This window comes from Zalophus californianus, chromosome 3 (assembly GCF_009762305.2).
Source record: "Zalophus californianus isolate mZalCal1 chromosome 3, mZalCal1.pri.v2, whole genome shotgun sequence".
Classification (NCBI taxonomy): domain Eukaryota; kingdom Metazoa; phylum Chordata; class Mammalia; order Carnivora; family Otariidae; genus Zalophus; species Zalophus californianus.
The window spans coordinates 37,079,120-37,099,568 of NC_045597.1; the positions used below are offsets into that span (position 1 = coordinate 37,079,120).

Sequence of the window (20,449 nt, forward strand, 5' to 3'; positions counted from 1 at the left end):
ACTGTGCTGTTAATTTCTTACAATATTCATCCAATGTCTTTGAAAGTAAAGGGCAAACTCCTTGTGCATTCAGTGTCATGCTTTGAGCAATACATCTTTGCAGATTATTCTAGAATAATATATATCTCCAAGAGTAGTGTGAAATCTAAGTAAACCCAAAATAATCATTTCCTTTTTTTTTAACTTTTGAAAACTTTATTTAGTTTCCAGGACCAGATACTGAGTACTATAAATTTCCAGGCTTTTGACTTCAATCCCAGCAACAGTATTTCACCTTCAAAAGTTTTAATGATTTTTACTGGAATGTCAATGGTATTCATGGTTTGCTGGTTATGTCTTCAGATCACATTTCTCCCGCTCTGTTTTATTCTTGTGCATTTTTCCAGCAAGTTTGTTTGTTGTCTTCTCCCTGATGAATCTTATTCCACTCTTCAAGGACCTTTGCCTCTTCCAGAAGGGCTTTTTCCTCTTCTTGAAGAGCCCTGTTTTCCTCTCTAAGAGCCTTGTTCTCTTCACGAAGGGCCTGATCCTCCTTCCACAGAGCCTGTTCTTCCATCTCTAGTGCTATTCCTTCTTTCATCAGGGCTTGTTCCTCCATCTTGATTGCACTCTCCTGGTGTTGCAAGGCTTTTATCTCCTCATGGAGAGACCTTATTTCTTTCTGAAGAGCTTTCGCCTCATTCTGGAAGGCCTTCTCCTGTTCTCTGAGAGCCTTGATTGAGCTTCCAGGGCTCGATTCTGTTGCCAATAAGACTTTCTTTCTGTGTTCAAAGCATTGATTTTTTTCCCCTGTTGGTTTTTGGCTCTCCAAAATCACATTTTTAAACTTCCATAGGACCTCATTTTGCTGTCTCAAGGATTGATTTACCTCCCGGATCAACTGGTTGTCCATTCAGAAGTTTTTGTTTTCTTGCCGAAGAGCTTTATTTTCTCCCCATAGGGACTTGTTTTCTTTTCTAAGAGCCTTGTTCTCATCCCTGGACAACTTATTGTCTCTCTGAAGATTTTTTTCCACCTCATGAGACTCATGTTTGGGCTTATTTTGATCTTGGGTACAAGAGAAAAAAGAGGAAAACAAGTACAATATTTTGTCTCTATTTGTCCACTTTGATTGAGAGACAACCATTATTTCTTAGTGTTTTATCTGAGCAAAATATATATACTCCAAGTGTTCTGGGTTCTGCCAAAGGTGAACTAATGATATTTACAACAAAAAATGGTCCTAAATTTGTTGCGAATTTATTCATATAGAATTGGTTGTTGTGTTGACTTGTACAGGTAATATAGCAGGGATCTAAACAAGGCTCAGTCAGGCTCACTGCAGGAGAAAAACAGTCAAAACATGAAGACAATTCAGTAACTTACTATTAGGTTGGTGTAACAAAGTTTAAATCTCAACACATGTAAATTGCAAATTAATAATTCTAGGATACATATTGAATAATGATCAAGGTTAATGTATTGAATTGTTTGTGTTAAACTGAGTTAAGCTCTGAGTTAAAGTACTTCTACCAAGCTAATTAATCTTCCTCTATTCATTATTTATAATTATGTTACTGGTTATTGATGTGGAAAAATATCACGTAATTATATTAACATTTCTGGCTTTGTAAAAATTAGAAAACATTTTTCAAAGAAGTTATACACCATAAATTTACCATATGTGCTTAGATATTTAGTAGTGTTATCAGATATTTAAACAGACATTCATGCTTACATTTCTGTGGTCTCTGAATTCCCAGCAAGGCTGATTCTTTTTAATAGTAGAAAACAACTAGGCAACATTTTATGTCATCTATAGTGATGTCATATAAGGTTGACACTAATGAGATAATGGGTATTATATATATATATATATATATATATATATATATAGTGTTTGGCTGTTTTTTTAGTGTGTATTTTAGGAAAAATGTAAATTAAAATGTAAGGTTATATTTAATGCTTTTCTGTATTATGAAATGAATATGTATTTAGTCCTTGCTTTGATGTAAATTATTATAATTAACTTCAAACATTGAGTTTTGTTATTAGTAAAGTAATTTTATTTTATCCTGGAATTGGCATATATTAGGAAACACCATACAATCAAAGATGAAAGTATTTTAAATGATTTTAAAATCACTGATGAATAATATGCAATAAATAAATTTATATGTTATACCAAGAAAACAGCACTAGCAACATTTTAGTTTGAGTAATCTTATCAAAGATAAATTTTATATTATTCAACATATGTTCACTGCTAGAATATAAAGCAAAAGAGTATAACTTTTTAAATGTAAACTTCTGATTAAATATTAAAAATATTTACATACATGTCATGTTTTAACTATTTATACTTATAAACGTATACTTAATTTAAGGTATAAAGTTGAAAATTGAATATTTAATAGCATGTATTAGAGAAAACCACTCACATCTGATTAAGATTTGCCAGTTTATTCACTATGCCAGATTTCTTAGTAGCTGCTTACATTATATCTGTTTAACAAGGTTGAAGAAAAGAAATTTTTTTCACACACTTCTAACTCTGTATTTAACTTAAAAATAGTAAAGCATAATAGCATGGAATGAAAGTTAATGTAAAATTAAGAAAATCCATGTGAAGGTTTTCAGTTTCTTTGTTTTTAACTTGATGAGAGTGAAATATCCTTAGATCATCTCTATAATTAAATTGAGAAAGTATTTTATGTGATTATGTGCCAGCTTCTTCATTAGTGTTTCTGCTTTTTTGCTATCGCTACCATGGTAGCTAAAGATTCAGAAAGAGTTCCAAAAGACAAAGAACTCTGGACATTCTGTATTGGAATGAATAACTTTTGAGGTTTAAGGGCAAACTAGGAAAGAAGAAAAAAAATATCTGTAGCCTGATCTATTGAATAAATTGAATTCATAATTTAAAACTTGTCCTCAAATTAACTGCAAACCCAGATGGTTTCATCAGTGAATTCTTCCAAATGTTTATGAAAGAAATACTATTAATATACCCACGATCTTTACAGATGATAGAAAAAAATGAACAACTTTTTTTGTTTTGAGAACATATCACCTTACATAAAGATCCTACAAGGATATTACAAGAAAGAAAAACTATAGCCTAGAGTATCTCATAAACACAGTTGCAAAAATTTGAAACAAAAGTTAGGAACACCAAGCCCAATGATTCATGAAATAAATTATATATTAGCACCAAATTGTGTTTAATTCATGAATGTAAGATTCAGTTAACACTGAGTTACTTTTTGCTGCAAGAAAAAGTATGTAGGATCGGAGGAAAAAAGGCTATGAGACTTTGCAAAAAATGTTGCAAACATTTATAAAATAAATTTAAATAAAATCAAATTTAATTTAAATGTGACTTAGCAAGCTTATTGGATGTAGGGTCAATCTAAAAATCAGCTTCATTTACATATATTTAACCAAGAAACAATTGGAAAATAAATTTTGTAATTTTATATCACTTACATCAGCAGGTAAAACAAGACTAGAAATAAATCTAGGCAAGACCTCTATCTAAATAGAAAAGTATAAAAATTATTGAGGGAAATTATAGAGATATAAATTAACGGAAGAATAGACCACATTTTTATTGGAATATTCAATATTGGAAAGATGTTAAGTTTTCTCAAATTGGTTTATATGTTCAGTGTCTTCCCTGGAAAAAGAATCCCAGGAGTTTGTGCGGGAGTGCATGTGTAAATTGAAAAATTGATTCTAATATTTTTACTGAAATATAAAGAGCCAGGAAAAGCCATGGCAATCTTGAAAACAGGATCAACTTTTTAAAAATCTATATAGTAAATTAGGCATAAAAATAGACACACAGGTCAATGGAATAGAACAGAAAACCCAGAAATAAACCACAGTTACATAGTCAATTAATCTTTGACAAAGAAGGAATGAATATACAATGGGAAAAAGACAGTCTCTTCAACAAATGGTGTCGGGAAAACTGGACAGCCACATGTAAAAAAATGAAACTGGGCCAATTTCTTTCAGCATACATAAAAAAACTCAAAATGGATTAAGGACCTAAATGTGAGACCTGAACCACAAAAATCCTTGAAGAGAACACAGGCAGTAATCTCTGACATCAGCAATAGCAACTTTTTCTAGATGTGTCTCCTGAGGCAAGGAAGATAAAAGCAGAAATAAACTGTTATGACTACATCAAAACAAAAAGCTTCTGCACTGTGAAGGAAACAATCAACAAAACTAAAAGGCAATCTATTGAATAGGAAAAGATATTTGCAAATAACATATCTGATAAAAGATTAGTATCCAAAACATATAAAGAACCGGTACAACTCAATACCCCAAAACCAAATATTCCAGTTAAAAAATGAGCAGAAGACATGAACAAACATTTCTCTAAAGAAGACATACAGATGTCCAACAGACACATGAAGAGATGCTCAACATCCCTCATCATTGGGGAAATGCAAATCAAAACCACAAAGAGATATTACCTCATGCCTGTTAGAATGGCTAAAATCAAAACCATAAGAAACAACCAGTGTTGGCAAGCCTGTGGGGAAAAAGGAACCCTAGCACTGTTGGTGAGAATGCAAACTGATGCAGCCATTGTGGAAAAGAGTATGGAAGTTCCTTAAAAAATTAAAATTAGAACTACACTTTGATCCAGGCATTGCAATACTCAGTATTTACCCCCTGTAAAACACCAGCTCAAAAGGATACGTGCACCCCTATGTTCATTGCAGCATTATTTACAATAGCCAAACTATGGAAGAGGCCCGAGTCCACTGAAAGATGAATGGATAAAGAACATGTGATACACACACACACACACGCATATACATATAATGGAATTTTATTCAGCTATAAAAAAGAATTAAATCTTGCCATTTATGGTGACATGGATAGAGCTAGAGAGTATAGTGCTAAGTGAAATTAGTCAGAGAAAGACAAATACCATATGATCTCACTCCTTTGTGGAATTTAAGAAACAAAACAAGTGATCAAAGGGAAAGAAAAGAGAGAGAGAAAGAAACGGACTCTTAACTATAGAGAACAAACCGATGGTTACCAGAGGGGACGTGGGTCAGGGGAATAAGGAAAATAGGGCATAGGGATTAAAGAGTACAATTATGATGAAAAAATGACATTAAAGAAGCCATATAGTAAAACAAATTTTATAGTGTTAATTCAAGGAAAGATAAGTAAACCAATAGATCAGAATAGGAGCTTAGAAACAGACCCACATATTCATGAACATTTGCTACATGGAACAAAACTGATGAATCTCACAAACAATAAAGTCAAGTAAAATAAATAGTATATACCACATGACTTCATTTAAATAAAAACCCATATCATGTAATAATATATGATATTATAAGTCACAGTAGAAGTTACTTCAGAGAGTAGGAATGTGCTACTGTTGGGATGATGGTAGTGTTCAATTTTTAGTTATAAGTGGGGATTCCATGAGTTTGTTCTTTTTTTGATAATTCATAGAGCAGCTACATGATTTATAAACTTTTCTGCAGGTATGATTTCCTAAAATAAAAATAATAATGTAAAAAGGCAACAGGAGAAATAATTCATGTGCAGATTGATCTATCTTTGAATTTGATTATTTTTATAGAAGTCTACCACTTAATAGCAATGTTATCTTGGACGACTTACTGAATTTTTCTCTCTCCCATTTCATCAACTGTCTAGTGAGGAATATCTAATCGTTTTCTTATGCAGATACAATGAATTAAAATACATGGAAAGAACTTAGAATTTTGCCTGGCCCATAATAAGTGTGAGTCACCATCATCATCATCATTTTGTTTTTAATTTGCTTATAGTGAAAGAACTTTCTAGAATGTCTTTACATCTGTATCAAATGACACTGTTTTTCTAGTACCTTGATTCACAAAATTTACTGTGTTTCAAAATTTCACAAAATTCATGGTCAAATTAATGTATCCATTCTTGGCAAATACATTATTTCAGGTCTCTGCAGATAAATCATAAATTTCAAGGTGGTCTGGCCTTTGGTGTGATTTAAATAAATAGGAGAAAGAGAAGCAAAGAAAATGACTTTTTAGCTATTTATTAATAATGAAGATACACACTCAATTGAAGGAAAACAAATGCCATGTTTAATAACAACATCATTTTAAAAAGGTTATAAACTTTCAAACTTTTTCTAAACATCTGTTTATCTATTATCTATCTGGTTTCAGACTTTTAACCTGTAGACTAGTGCCATGTTTTATTTATTTATTTTTAAAATTTTTATTTATTTATTTGACAGAGAGAGGGAGAGACAGTGAGAGAGGGAACATAAGCAGGGGGAGTGGGAGAGGGAGAAGCTTCCTCCTGAGCAGGGAGCCCCATGTGGGGCTCGATTCCAGGACCCTGAGATCAGTACCTGAGCTGAAGGCAGATGCTTAAAGACTAAGCCACCCAGGCACCCTGAGTGCCATGTTTTAAATGGTAGTGTAACAATGTTCATATATTTGCAGACTGTGGGGTAAATCAGAATATAGTAGAGATTCAAAATCATGTCCTCAGGAAGCTTCCCTTAACTGGTCAGGAATCATCCAGCATCATTCTATAATTCATATGATTTATTTTTTGTGTTTTTTCAGTTGAAGGCTTAGCACATTTGATTGCATAAAAATATTTGAACTATTGCAGTCTAGCCCTGGCTCTGTCACTTTCCAGTTCTAACAGCTTATAAATCATCTCAGACAGTGAGTTGTCTCCGCTCTAAAAATCAACCTAAATGATTCTTATCTAAAGTAAACTCAGGCCATCTGAAGATGAACAGCCTCAGGAATGTTCAGGACCACAAGCCCTGAGACACTTAAGGAGATAAGGATGAAGTTTAAAATCTCTTAAATGTTCTTAAATCTTAAATTTTGTGTTGCACAAGTGATTTGAGCTCCCAAGACTGGGAAACTAGCACAAAGGAAACAAAGAACGAGCAGGAATGAAGCATGATAAACATGGCATCACTGGGGTTTTGTGGAACAATTTCCAGTTAGCATTGTTATAATCTGAATTGTGTTCCCTCCAAATTCATGTTGAAGTCCTAACCCCCAGTACTTCAGAATGTGAATATATTTGAGGATAAGGCTGTAAAGAGGCAATTAAGTTAAAATGAGGTCATTGTGTGGGTCCTAATCCAACATTACTGTGTCTTTACAAGAAAAGGACATTTGGATATAAGAAAGGCAGAGAAGAAAGAAAAAAGACGACCATGTCCAAGCCTCAGAAGAACACCTTAATCTTGAACTTCTAGCCTCCAGGACTGTGGGAAAATAGGTTTCTGTTGGTTAAGCCACCCAGTCAGTGGTACTTTGTTATGGCAGCCCTAGCAAACTAAGAAAAGCATCCTTCCATCCTTCTCTGCTTACGTTTTGAAAAAAAAAAAAAAAAAAAATTGGAAGACATCAACTGCCAACTGAATGATTTTGGCCCTCCTACATTACCATTTTGCAGTTTTCTAAGTTCTGTTCCCTCTTTGAGTCCCTGGTTTCTGACACCCAGTTCTTTATTCATTTTGGTCTCTAGGTAGGAGCCCAGTATTTACACTGCCTTGTGAATGAGCATTTTCAGTCATGCACCACAATGGCTCTATGGCTCTTTATTCTGTTGCCTCTTTTGGAACTGTTTACAGTTAACAAATCTGCCTCCTAGGGAGGTTTCTTTCTTATGTCAAGTTAACCAATTTAGCACCAACTTGAGTTTCTGTGGTTCTTTGCACGGGTTAGATGACTCCGGGTATGCCCTGTTCGTAGTTTCCTTCTTGACTGGGAATATTAAAAAAAATATTTGGGGCTGCTAATCTAGCCCAACCCATATGGTCTTTGCATTTACATTTTAAAGCTAGAATCTCCCTAGTGCTGTGAAGTACACACAAACTTTAGCTGGCATATGATATAAAATTAGCAAATATTCTGTAAATCAGATTTTAAAATATCTTTAAAGATGTAAGATTCTCAAAAAAAAAAAAAAGATGTAAGATTCTCTTGCTTCATCTTTGCCTACTTAGGAAATGCTGAATTTGTGAAGTAAGCAATGAAAATAAGCATGCCAAAGCCACCTGAACTAACTACACATAGGTTGTTAGCTAGATCACAAGCAATCTAGCCTTTGCAGAGAGTAGCCATGAAGTCTCCATGTCTTTTGCTTGATAAACCCTAGCAACCAGCCTTTACTTATTAGACCCCAATCATGAGGTTCTGCTTGCTGTTAAGCCCCAGGAGGTCTGTCTTGCAGAGCACTGAAGCGCCCCAGGTGCTACCCTGTAAGCTTTCTCTGAGGTCCAAGCTACTTTGCCAAGCTTATAGATATCTAGCACTTATTCTGAAGTCTAGGCATCTTTTCTTAAGGTGATGCCTTTACCCAAGTCCCTGTAGTCACCACAGAACTGGCTTGAACATCCTGCACAGACCTCAGAAATGAAAAAAAAAAAAAAAAAAAAAGCTCAGCTGTAAAAATATCACCTGGATAAATATAAGTCTCTTCCAGGTTTAAAATACCTTGCCCACAAAGTAAAATCCAAGGCCTAATGCCATATATCCTGTACACATGGGTAGCCTTAATCACTTTTAAATTTCTTTTTTGTTTTATGTTTTACAATGTCTAAAGAGTGTATCAGAGTTTAAGGTCTCTGAAATTAACTGCTCAAAACTGCAGATATCCCAAGCTGGGATGGAGCCTTGTAAAGCATAAACTTTTCAGGAAATCATTTAATAGTAGGTACCTCCTGGGGTGCCTGAGTGGCTCAGATGGTTAAGCATCTGCCTTCGGCTCAGGTCATGATCTCGGGGTCCTGGGATCGAGCCCCGCATCGGGCTCCCTGCTCAGCAGAGAGTCTGCTTCTCTCTCTCCCTCTGCTTGTGCTCTCTCTGTCTGTTGCTCTCTCTCTCAAAATGAATAAATAAAATCTTTAAAAAAATAGTAGATACCTCCTGTTGGTAGGAATAGTTATACAAATTTGAGTTAATCAGCCCACCTACCCAAGGCAGAATGAGTAAAGCGGTGTCGAGGGGTCAGAAAGTACACTAATTGAAAACCTTCCAATGGATATGAAGAGAAATGTCCCTTCTCACCCCCAAGAAGTAACAAGTGAACAGAGAACTACCATTGGGGAAAACTGTTGATGGGAGGGCATGCAGGAACAGTTATGAGAGTCTTCAGTTCTGTAGGAATAGGGGACTAAGGATAAATAATGCAACCCTAAGAAGTTTAGGGCAGTAGCCAGAAAATCAGGAAGCTAGAAATAAGATTTAAAATTGCCAAACCAGACAGCGACAACCTTTCATTTTGTTGTATCTGTTTGAAAAGGTCAACATTGACTTTGTGGAGATCAGTTAGGATATGTTCCAATTTAAATATCAATTTCAACCCTAAAATTCCATTATTGCCTTAAAAAAATGCCAATTAATGCCAATAACAACCAAAAACAACTGTTTAATTTTAACTTGCATTCAAAGAACATTTCCTGAATTACGGAAACAAAATACAATCACCACAATGGTTTGTTTGAGTTAAGCGACTATCTAATTTCTTTATAGAAAATTACCTTTCTTCCTTAAAACACTGTGAGGCTGCCAAATCTACTCCTGTTGTAGTGATGAGCCTCATGCTATTTGGCTTCTGGGCTCCATCTGCGTTTCTCTGCATCTGCTTTCATCCTCCTCAAACTCTTCTCAAAAGGAGCACAGAGAATCTGCAATTCATGTCAGGGCACCCAGCCAGATTAGAAGCTGCCAAATATCAACATCAGGTTTTGTGAGAAAAATTAAGTTACTTAAGCCTCCTCTCTAGCACAGCAATAATGTTGGATGAAAGGTTATGCAGTTTGAATCTCTATTTCTACCCTTCTGGGAAAAGATAATTTGGAAGTGAAAATGTGAGGTTATGATGTGATTTGGACATTTTATGGTGACCTAACCTTTTCAACTGCTATTCTTACTGTGTCTGGTTATCATGTTAGTGAATTTTTTTTTCCTGTTTTTCTGCAGTTGTCACACTACAACATGGAAGGTGGAATATGAATAGCTTCACATATTAGATTTTTAAAAAGTTTTGTGGTTCTCTGCACATCTTCAATAATTCTTTATTCTGAACAGCAAAAGTGCTGATTATGCATGCATTTTCATTCTGGTTATTTTCTTCCCAATAAATGATTTTGAGCTGATTTATGATAGCAAAATTTAAAATTTGAGAATGAAAGCAGTAAGAAACCCCAAGGGCCAGATATTGAATGGGACATTTGATTAATATTTTCAATATTAATTTTGCTCATAGCATATCCTCAGGTTTACTTTGAGGTTTAAATAATTAATATATGTAAAAAGTTAATAATAGCTAGTGATGAATAAAATTAGTTGTGATTATAATATTAACTATATTAATGCATATTTTGAATTCCAAATGAAAATTAAAACCTGTTAGTAACAACAGCAGTAGTATTTTAAATGTTTGTATTAAATGTTAGGAACAGAATGAAAATTCTAAATTTAAATATCTATTTATCTATCTGTAAAATCTAAAAGCAAAATATTTCTATTACTTTCTCAAAGTCAGTTGCTTACTATGAAAAGGCAGAACTCCAGGATTGGGCTACAAATATGTGACTGTTTTATGTTATGAATTTTCACAGATCAAATAGATATCAGAATCTTAGAAGTCTCGGGTAAACTTTTTCAGACTGCACTTCGTGGAGCATGATTTTTGGCTTCTTGAATACTAGATATAATTTGCTGATCCCTCCAAAAATATTTGATCATTGTATATTTGAGTATACACATGATTTTTATAAGGTGTCCCAGAAAAGAGGACTGATTAAGATATAATAAAATTAGAGTAGATGCACAGACATGCTGTAAACCAAGCGGCCTACTTGCTGAATAAGAAAAGAAGAAAAAAGGCCTTATTTTATGTATGAGTGTAAACAATAAATTATTATCACTGGTAGTAAGGGAGTTGATTTGGTGACTTTATCACTCAAGATCTTCCGTAGGTCCTTCTGTGTTTATGTGTGTGAATGTCTGTGCATTTTCCTTTCTCTTTACATACACTGAAGAACAGTTTTCATGCCTTATTTACTTTCTAAAGAAACTTTTTGAATTTTTTGAGAGATTGATTCTATAAGATACTTCCATCATTTATTCAGCTTTCTTTAAAAAATATGTAAAGAAGAGATCTTAAACTATTTCTAGCAAGTCAACTTGTCAATATTAATATATATAATCATTTAATGAGCCTTAGATCGTAGATTTTATGGCCCACAAGATTAGAAGACTCCGAAATTAAAGAATGGGTCTCTCAAAGTCTCACCCAAAAGACAGAAGAGACATAAAGATTTTGAGATAAACTATTGCAAACATTTCTCCACATTCTTTCTAAATCATTTTTATCCCACAAATTCTTATGATGAGAAAGGCAGAAAGACAGGTTCGTTTTGCAGTCTTGTTGAGGTCCCATGTCTCCACTGATATTTTCATAATGGGCAACTGCACTAATTGGTGCTGCACTGTGCTTTTAAAAAATCAAGTTTTCATATTTAATTTTAATGAAGCTGTAGCCTAAAAGTGAGATGCACAAAATGACTGTTATTCTAAAGTAATTGGTTAGGGCAATTTAAATGATAAAGGAAATTAATTATGTAAATGTCCAGCTATTTTCCCCATTCAGCCTTGATGAGCTTCAGCAGAGAATAGGAAAAGTTGTGTATCTTTTTCTTTTTCCTTCACACCCTATGAGAATAATATTCACTAGCTCAATGAAATTGATGCATTCCTAAAAATAAATATGCTGTAACATATATTGTATAGACCAGAGTATATGAATCTCACATATTTATAAAAATAGCATAGATATTAAAGGTTGAAAGAATAGAGGTATAATTTTAACAAGAGAGGAATGGTTAAAACTCAGAGTAATAATAAGAAAGTGCCTTTTTATAGCATCTAGCATAGCTTAGGGGAATTTACAGATAATTGAATCCACCATCTTCACTTCAGATAGAGATGCTGATGTGGAGAAAAGGCTAAGCTTCATGCCTAAGGCTGTATAACTGGCTAGCCACAGACCCTTCACCAGATTCAAGGTATTTGATGTGGAGAATAAATTGCTTTTTGGTATGTCATAGCTAATTTCAATTTGAGTGATACAATTGTTTTATTTCTTCTTAAATAGTGAAAATTCTGCTAAGAACTTTATGATTTAAGGACATATTTTTTTCTGACTCCTAGTTTTAAATGAGCTTGAAAAAGAATATCCTTCTGTGATTTGCTTACACAACCCATGAATTCATTTCTCTTTTGTGATGTAGGGTCACAAAGTACTTGCTTGTGTTTGTAAGACTCCTGTAAATATCCTTAGCCATGATTTACACATTCTCATATTTCTCTGAGGGAAGTAGAGAAGAAACAGTAGTAATTTTGAGCAGAACTACACTTGAGAATGACAGCCACAGGAGATGACAGAAAAGGAGAATGGAGGCAGTTTGTTTTGACTTTACGATGCGAGAAAACCTACTTTTTTTCAGGGACTCAGATCCACTTAAGAAATATATATTGTACTTAAATCAAAAGCACATAGAATATTCTTGGGGTACCTGGGTGGCTCAGCTCGCTAGGCATCCAACTTGTGATTTCAGCTCAGGTCATGATCTCAGGGTCCTGAGTTCAAGCCCCTGGGCTCCATGCTCAGCATGAAGTCTGATTGAGATTCTTTCGCCCTCTCCCTCTTCCCCTCCTCCTGCTCACTCTCTCTCCAAAAAAAAAAAAAAAAAAAAAGCATATAAAATTATTTATTTATTTAAATTTTTAGTATTATTTGTTTCAGGGGTACAGGTCTGTTATTCATCAGTCTTGCACAGTTCACAGCGCCCATCATACTACACACCTTCCCCAATGTCCATCACCCAGCCACCCCATCCCTCCCACCCCTCCACTTCAGCAACCCTCAGTTTGTTTCCTGAGATTAAGTGTCTCTTATGGTTTGTCTCCCTTTCCGGTTTCATCTTGTTTCATTTTTCTCTCCCTTCCCCTATGATCCTCTGTCTTGTTTTTCAAAATCCTCATATCAGTGAGATCATATGATACTTATCTTTCTCTGATTGACTTATTTCACTTAGCATAATACCCTCTAGTTCCGTCCATGTTGTTGCAAATGGCAAGATTTCATTTTTTTTTGATGGCTGCATAATCTTCCATTGTATACATATACCACATTTCTTTATCCATTCCTCTGTTGATCGACATCAGGCTCTTTCCATGGTTTGGCTATTGTGGACATTGCTGCTATAAACATTGGGGTGCATGTGCCCCTTCGGATCATTACATTTGTATCTTTGGGGTAAATACTCAGTAGTGCAAATGCTGGGTAGTAGGGTAGCTCTATTTTCAACTTTTTGAGGAACCTCCATACTGTTTTCCAGAGTGGCTGCATCAGCTTGCATTCCCACCAGCAGTGTAGGAGGGTTCCCCTTTCTCCGCATCCCCACCAACATCTGTTGTTTCCTGACTTGTTAATTTTAGCCATTCTGACTGGTGTGAGGTGGTATCTCACTGAGGTTTTGATTTGTATTTCCCTGATGCCAAGTGATGCTGAGCACTTTTTCATGTGTCTGTTGGCCATTTGAATGTCTTCTTTGCAAAAATGTCTGTTCATGTCTTCTGCCCATAGCATATAGAATTTTTTGAAGTGAATCAGATGTGATCCCTGTCTTTAAGTTATAAACAATTAATTGAGAGTATAAGGAAAAACATGAAGCAGCACGTTAACCGAGAGCACTCTGAAAAAGCACTGAGAGAGTACATGGCACATAATCAGTGCTGAGCAGATATTCTCAGATACTAAACTGGAATGAGATAAACAATAATGCTTGTAGGCTAACACAAGGAAAGAAGCATTTATGGTAGGACTTGAATAAATAGGTAGGATTTTAACTACTGTAACTTGACAGAATGAATAGATGAAGGAAGCAATGTGAGAAAAATTAGGAAGACAAAAATAATAGGCATTTCAGTAAGAAGATTAAATATAATTCTAAAAGATCTCTTCCTTTACACTGATTATAAACATTCATGTAAAGAATGCAGGTATGTCATCTCTTACCAGAAATGAACAATAAATTGACCTAAATTCTTTAGTTTGTTTTCATTTCCTCTGTAAAATTGCTTTCATTTCAGAATTGTGCTTTTTTAATAATGTAGTTCTAACTGTATAATAATGTTCTTTTATACACACATAGTCATTGCTTTCCTTTCTCATGTTTCTTATTCTTACATATGTTACCAACATTTGCATTATTTATATCTTTAGAGATAAAGCATGACCTGTAAATTTCCATATTTGCTTTGTGACAGCCTGCTGAATGATAGTAGACTAATTGTAAGCAAAAAAAAAAATCAGCTCTTCCTTACTGAAAGACAGATTGCCTTAAGTAGGGCAACTGTTATGAAAATTGAAAATTTAAAAGCCTCAACCCAACAGATGTTGCTGTTTCTGCCAAATATTGCTCTGTCTCTAAGCCCCATTTCTGAAAAAGTATGTAAGTTAATCAGCAGAATATAATTTTATTTACAAAATTCATATTGATAATCCCTCTCAGTGTAATTTAAATTTTTAGATATATGTAATCATTAATATTGTTTATTTTAGGTTTTTTTTTAAGATTTTATTTATTTATTTGAGAGAGAAACAGAGAGAGAGAGCAAGAGAGAGCATAAGCAGGGTGAAGGGCAGAGGGAGGAGCAGACTCTCTGCTAAGCAGGGAGCCCGATGTGGGACTCGATCCCAGGACTCTGGGATCATGACCTGAGCCAAAAGCAGACACTTAACCAACTGAGCCACTCAGACTCCCATTAATATTGTCTAACAATGTCTTAAATTCAAAGTTATATGTGACCTTGTCTTTTTTAAATTCACTCATTGACAGCCTTTATTTCACTCTTTAATTAAATTGGTTGCAGTATTTTGTAGTAACCATATTGTTGTTGTTGTTGTTGTTTGAGTAGACTCAAGTGAATTTTTGACATTGAAGTGTCTCTTTCGGGACGCCTGGTTGGTTCAGTCAGTTAAGCATCTGCTTATGATCACAGCCTTAGTAGGAGTCAGGAGTTTTAATAGTGTGTGGGTCTGTTAAGATTTTTGGAAAAGGTCATGTTTAAATGAGTCCAGAAAAATATGGAACTGGATACTAGGAAGGTTAAAAGAGACATAAGTAAGTCCATGTTGAGATTCAGCACGGGTAAACTCATATATAAAGGACAGGCTTGAAATAAGGGGGAAATGAAGTTGGGAAGGGAAAGGTTTCAAATCACGTTTTATTGGATTATATTAATTTTTCCTTTTTTAAAGATTTATGTATTTACTTGAGAGAGAGAGCAGGGGAGGAGCAGAGGGAGAGAAAGAGAGAGAGAGAGAATTTCAAGCAGACTCCATGCTGAGCATGGAGCCCAATATGGGGCTCGATCCCATGACCCATGAGATCATGACCTGAGCTGAAATCAAAAGTTGTACACTTAAGCAACTGAGCCACCCAGGTGCCCCTACAGATTCCTTTTCTAAATGGAAAATCATAAATGTTTTAACTTGAAGCTTGACAAACCCAACTTTTTAATTAGGTAACATTCCAGTAGCCAGTGTTTTTGAAGACTCACAATATCCCAGGATTTGGAGTTATATTGGGAAATAAATCCATAAATAAAGAATTTTTGCACATATGGAGCTTAAAGCCTAATAGAGAATAGATATTAAATAAGCAATTAAAATAAATCTTCATCAGTGTAATTATTAGAAAATCACAGATTTCAATGAAAAATCAAATCCATGAATTTAGTTCTAAATGTTGAATTTTGAGGTGCTTATAGGCCATCTAGGAACACATGTGCTTAGTTTTTTGGATCTGTGAGGCTGCAACTGAATGAAAAAGTGGGTTCTGTAGATAAAGATGTAGCTATTAAAATGGAGGATGAATTGGAGTAAATGAAATAGTCCAGGGCAAATTCAGAGGAAGGTCCAGGAGAACAGCTTGGTGCAAAGGAATATGTCAAGTATAAGCACAGATAGGTCATTTTCCAAGCAGGACTGAAAAGCAAGGCCAGAAAGCAGGAGGATATCTACAAAACAAGGAAAAGAAGTTCAAGAAATATATTATGGTTGAATTAAGTGAGAATTTGGAAACTGTGTTTTTTAATGCTTTTGTTAGGATAATTTCAATGAAATAGTATTGAAAATAATTATTATACTTGGTTGAAAAGTGAATGAAAGTTTAATAAATTGAAGCAAGAATTGTACAGAATTATTTCCAAGAATTTAGTATTGGAAGAAAAAAGTTACTGGGAGGTGATATTGAGTGACAATTTTTTTTTGTTTTAAATAAAAATGCTTAAAATTAATTAATTAATTAGCTAACTAATTAATTAAAATGCTTGACCATGTGCATGAAGTAATCCTGTTGCAGGAAGGGAGAACCTATAGTGTAGTGTGTGTGTGTGTGTGTGTGTGTGTGTGTGTGTGTGTGTGTGTGTGTATGTGTATACATATGTGTAATTATATAGAAATACTTAGAAAGGATTCTGTGTAACTCATTTTCAGTATTTGAACATCCATCTTGAACAACTGTGAGGTGTCTATTACTTTTCTGGAACCTGATTTTCCAAAGTGCCCTTTAGTCTTACTAGTTTGACTTCTAAGAGTCTCCATCCTTGTATTTGGCCATTGCAAGGATAGAACAAAGCAAGCTGCAACCTCAGTGAGGGAAAGTGGTTAAGAATAAGTGCCCTATTCACACCACTTTTATTCCACATAGTACCATAAGTCCTAGTCACAGCAATCAGGCAAGAAGAAATAAAAGACATCCATATTGGTAAAGAAGAAGTTAAACTGTCACCATTTGCAGACAATATGATACTATACATAGAAAATATTAAAGATTGCACACACACACAAAACAACTACTAGAAGAAATGAATTCCATAAAGTGGCAGGATACAATATTTAATGCCCAGAAATCAGTAGTGTTTCTATACACTAACAATCAAGTTGAAGAAAGAGGGATTAAAAACATAAAAACAACACAATTTACAATTACACCAAAAATAATAAAATACCTAGGAACAAACTTAACCAAGAGGCAAAATCCTATACTCTGAAAACCATAAAACATTAATGAAAGATATTGAAGATGACACAAACAAATTGAAAGATAATCCATGCTCATGGATTGGAAAAATTAATATGGTCAAAATGTCCATATTATCCAAGGTGATCGACATATTCAGCGCAATCTCTATCAAAATAACAACAGCATTTTTCCCAAAACCAGAACAAATATTTAGTAAAATTTGTATGGACCCACCAAGACCCTGAATGGCCAGAGCAATCCTGAGAAAGAAGAACAAAACTGGAAGTATTATAATTCCAGATTTCAAGTTATAGTACAAAGTTATAATAATCAAACAGTATGGTACTGGGCACAATAGTAGACACATGGTTCAATAGAACAGGACAGAGACCTCAGATATAAACACACATCTATATGGTCAATTAATCTATGACAAAGGAGGCAAGAATATAAAGAACTGTTTTCAATAAATGGTGCTGGAAAACTGGACAGCTACATGCAAAAGAATGAAAGTGGACTACTTTCTAACACCATAAATAAAAATAAACTCAAAATGGATTAAAGACCTAAATATGAGACCTGAAGCCATAAAATTCCTAGAAGAGAACATAGGCAATAATTTCTCTGACATTGGCCATAGCAACATTTTTCTAGATAGGTCTCCTAAAGCAAAAGAAACAAAAGCAAAAATAAACTGTTGGGACTACATCAAAACAAAAAGCTTCTGCTCAGCAAAGGAAACAAGCAACAAAACAAAAAGACAGCTTACTGCATGAGAGAAAATATTTGCAAATGATATATTTGTTAAGGGGTTAATATCCAAAATATGTAAAAAACTCATACAACTCAACACCAAAAAACAGTCTGATTAAAAAATGGGTAGAGGACCTGAATAAACATTCTTCCAAAGAAGACGTAAGATGGCTATCAGACATATAAAAAGTCATTCAACGTCACTCATCATCAGGGAAATGCAAATCAAAACCACAATGAGATACCACATCATGCCTATTAGAATGGCTAAAATCAAGAAGACAAAACACAAGTTTTGACAAGGATGTGGAGAAAAAGGAACCCTCTTGTGCTGTTGACTGGAATATAAATTGGCATAACTACTGTGGAAAATAGTATGGAGGGTCTTCAAATAGCTAAAAATAGAAATACCATATGATCCAATAATTCCAATATTGGATATTTAACCCAGTGAAAATGAAAACACTAACTCAAAAAGATACATGCACCCCCATATTTATTGCCACATTATTTACAATAGCCAAGACATGGAAGCAACCTAAGTGTCCATCAATAGGTGAATAGATAAGGTACATATGCAATGGAATATCACACAACTATAAAAAAGGATGAGATCCTGCCATTTGAGACAACATGGATGGACCTAGAGTTATGATGCTAAGTGAAATAAGTCAGACTGAGAAAGACAAATACCATATGATTCTACTCATAAATAGAATCTAAAAAAAAAAAAAAAAACGAATGAACAAAAAGTAGAATCAGAACTATAAATACAGAGAATAAACTAATGGTTGCCAGAGCAGAGGGGGATAGAGTTTAGGCAAATGCATGGAGGGGAGAGAGAGAGATACAGGCCTTCAGTTATGAGAAGAGTAAGTTATGGGAATGCAAGGCAAATCATAAAGAATACAGTCAGTGATACTGTAATAGCAATGCAATGGGACAGATGGTAGCTATAGTTGTGGTGAACATACCATAATGTATAAATTTGTCAAATCACTACATTGTATACCTGAAACTAATGTAATATTGTGTGTCAACTATCCTCAAATAAAAAAAAAAGAGATGAAAAGTAAAAAAGTAAATAAAAAAATAAAACAAGGAAACTAAAAAATTAAATAAATAAGTGCCCTGCTTTGGTTGAGAGGACTTAAATTATTTTTGTCCTCCCTCATGTGAATGCAAAACAAAGTTTAAGGAATTACATAGGTATGTAAAACAATATATATATTTTTTATTTATCAGCAATCTCCAGAGGTCTTCCAGCATGACCTTATAAATTTCTTAGGACACAGTAGCTGCAGCAGAAGACTAAGCGGAGACAAGGATGTGAAGAAATATGGCCACCAAAGCCATTACCCTTTGAAACTGATCCAGCAAGTAAGAATATCTATAGGTTGGCTAAATGAATTTAAATAACAATAGAAAGAAAAAAGAATAGCTTGTGGAATATGCTTCTACCAAGAACGTCTGAGAACTACAAGAAGCAGGCACTATAAGCTGAGTACCAGGAGTTGCTACCATGAGGGAAATGAAAGCTTAGTAGTGATTCTGCATGCATCCACCATCAGGAGCCATTACTAACAGCCACAATGGGGAGAAAGTGCTGCCCATGAGGTCTGTCTCTAGGATCAGAAAATTAATGGTTTGAATAAGGAGATATCATTGCTCAGAAATTTCTGCACCATGGACAATAAGGAAGGAGTATCTCCTGAAAGAGATGGCTCACATTTTTCTTTAACTCCTGTGCACTTAAATTATTTATTAGTATTATTTTTATTGTTATTATTTTATTATTATTTTGCTTTATTCTATTCACAGATAAAAACTATTCAGAGAAAAATGAAAAACTCTTTTTCCTTAGAAAGCAGATGTTTTGGAGTCTTAAATACATACTCAGAGTATTAAAACAATCTGAGACAGGAGGGAAAAAAAAGACATAGACTTTGAGGATTGAGTTGATAGACCACACGGTCCAAGAAAAGATTTTATGAGGGGTGCTTGGGTGGCTCATTCGTTAAGCGTCTGCCTTTGGCTTAGGTCATGATCCCAGGGTCCTGGGATCGAGCCCCACATCAGGCTTCCTGCTCCGTGGGAAGCCTGCTTCTCCCCCTCCCACTCCTCCTGCTTGTGTTCCCTCTCTCTCTGTGTCTCTCTCTGTCAAATAAATAAATAAAATCTTAAAAAAAAGAAAGAAAAGATTTTATGAATTGTGATACACTGAGATAATAGCAATTTCATGTTTTTATGTTTGATATGCACTAAAAGTACAAATATCAAATTATTTTAATTCAAATGTGTTTTAAAATTTATATGAAAAGTGTATTTTAGGTATTAAAATCTTTTCTAGAGGAAATTTTTACTTCTGGTTATGAAGAATAACTTAAAATAGACCAATCCTCCCACTAAGAACAACTGTAGAGTTTAGGTACAATTATTAAAACCAAACCAAACCAAACCAAACCAAACCAAACAAACAAACAATAAAAAACCACAGCAGTTTGGAAGCTGTCATACAACAAACAAAACAGCCAGGATTAAACTAATTTGAGTTTTAATTTCCCCCTTTAGAGAATGGGA

The 20,449-nt window shown here is 34.4% G+C and overlaps 1 pseudogene; it reads right to left on the bottom strand.

The window, feature by feature from the left end:
- Positions 1–219: 219 nt before the first annotated feature.
- Positions 220–1,312, bottom strand: LOC113920681 (annotated as a pseudogene).
- Positions 1,313–20,449: the final 19,137 nt, after the last annotated feature.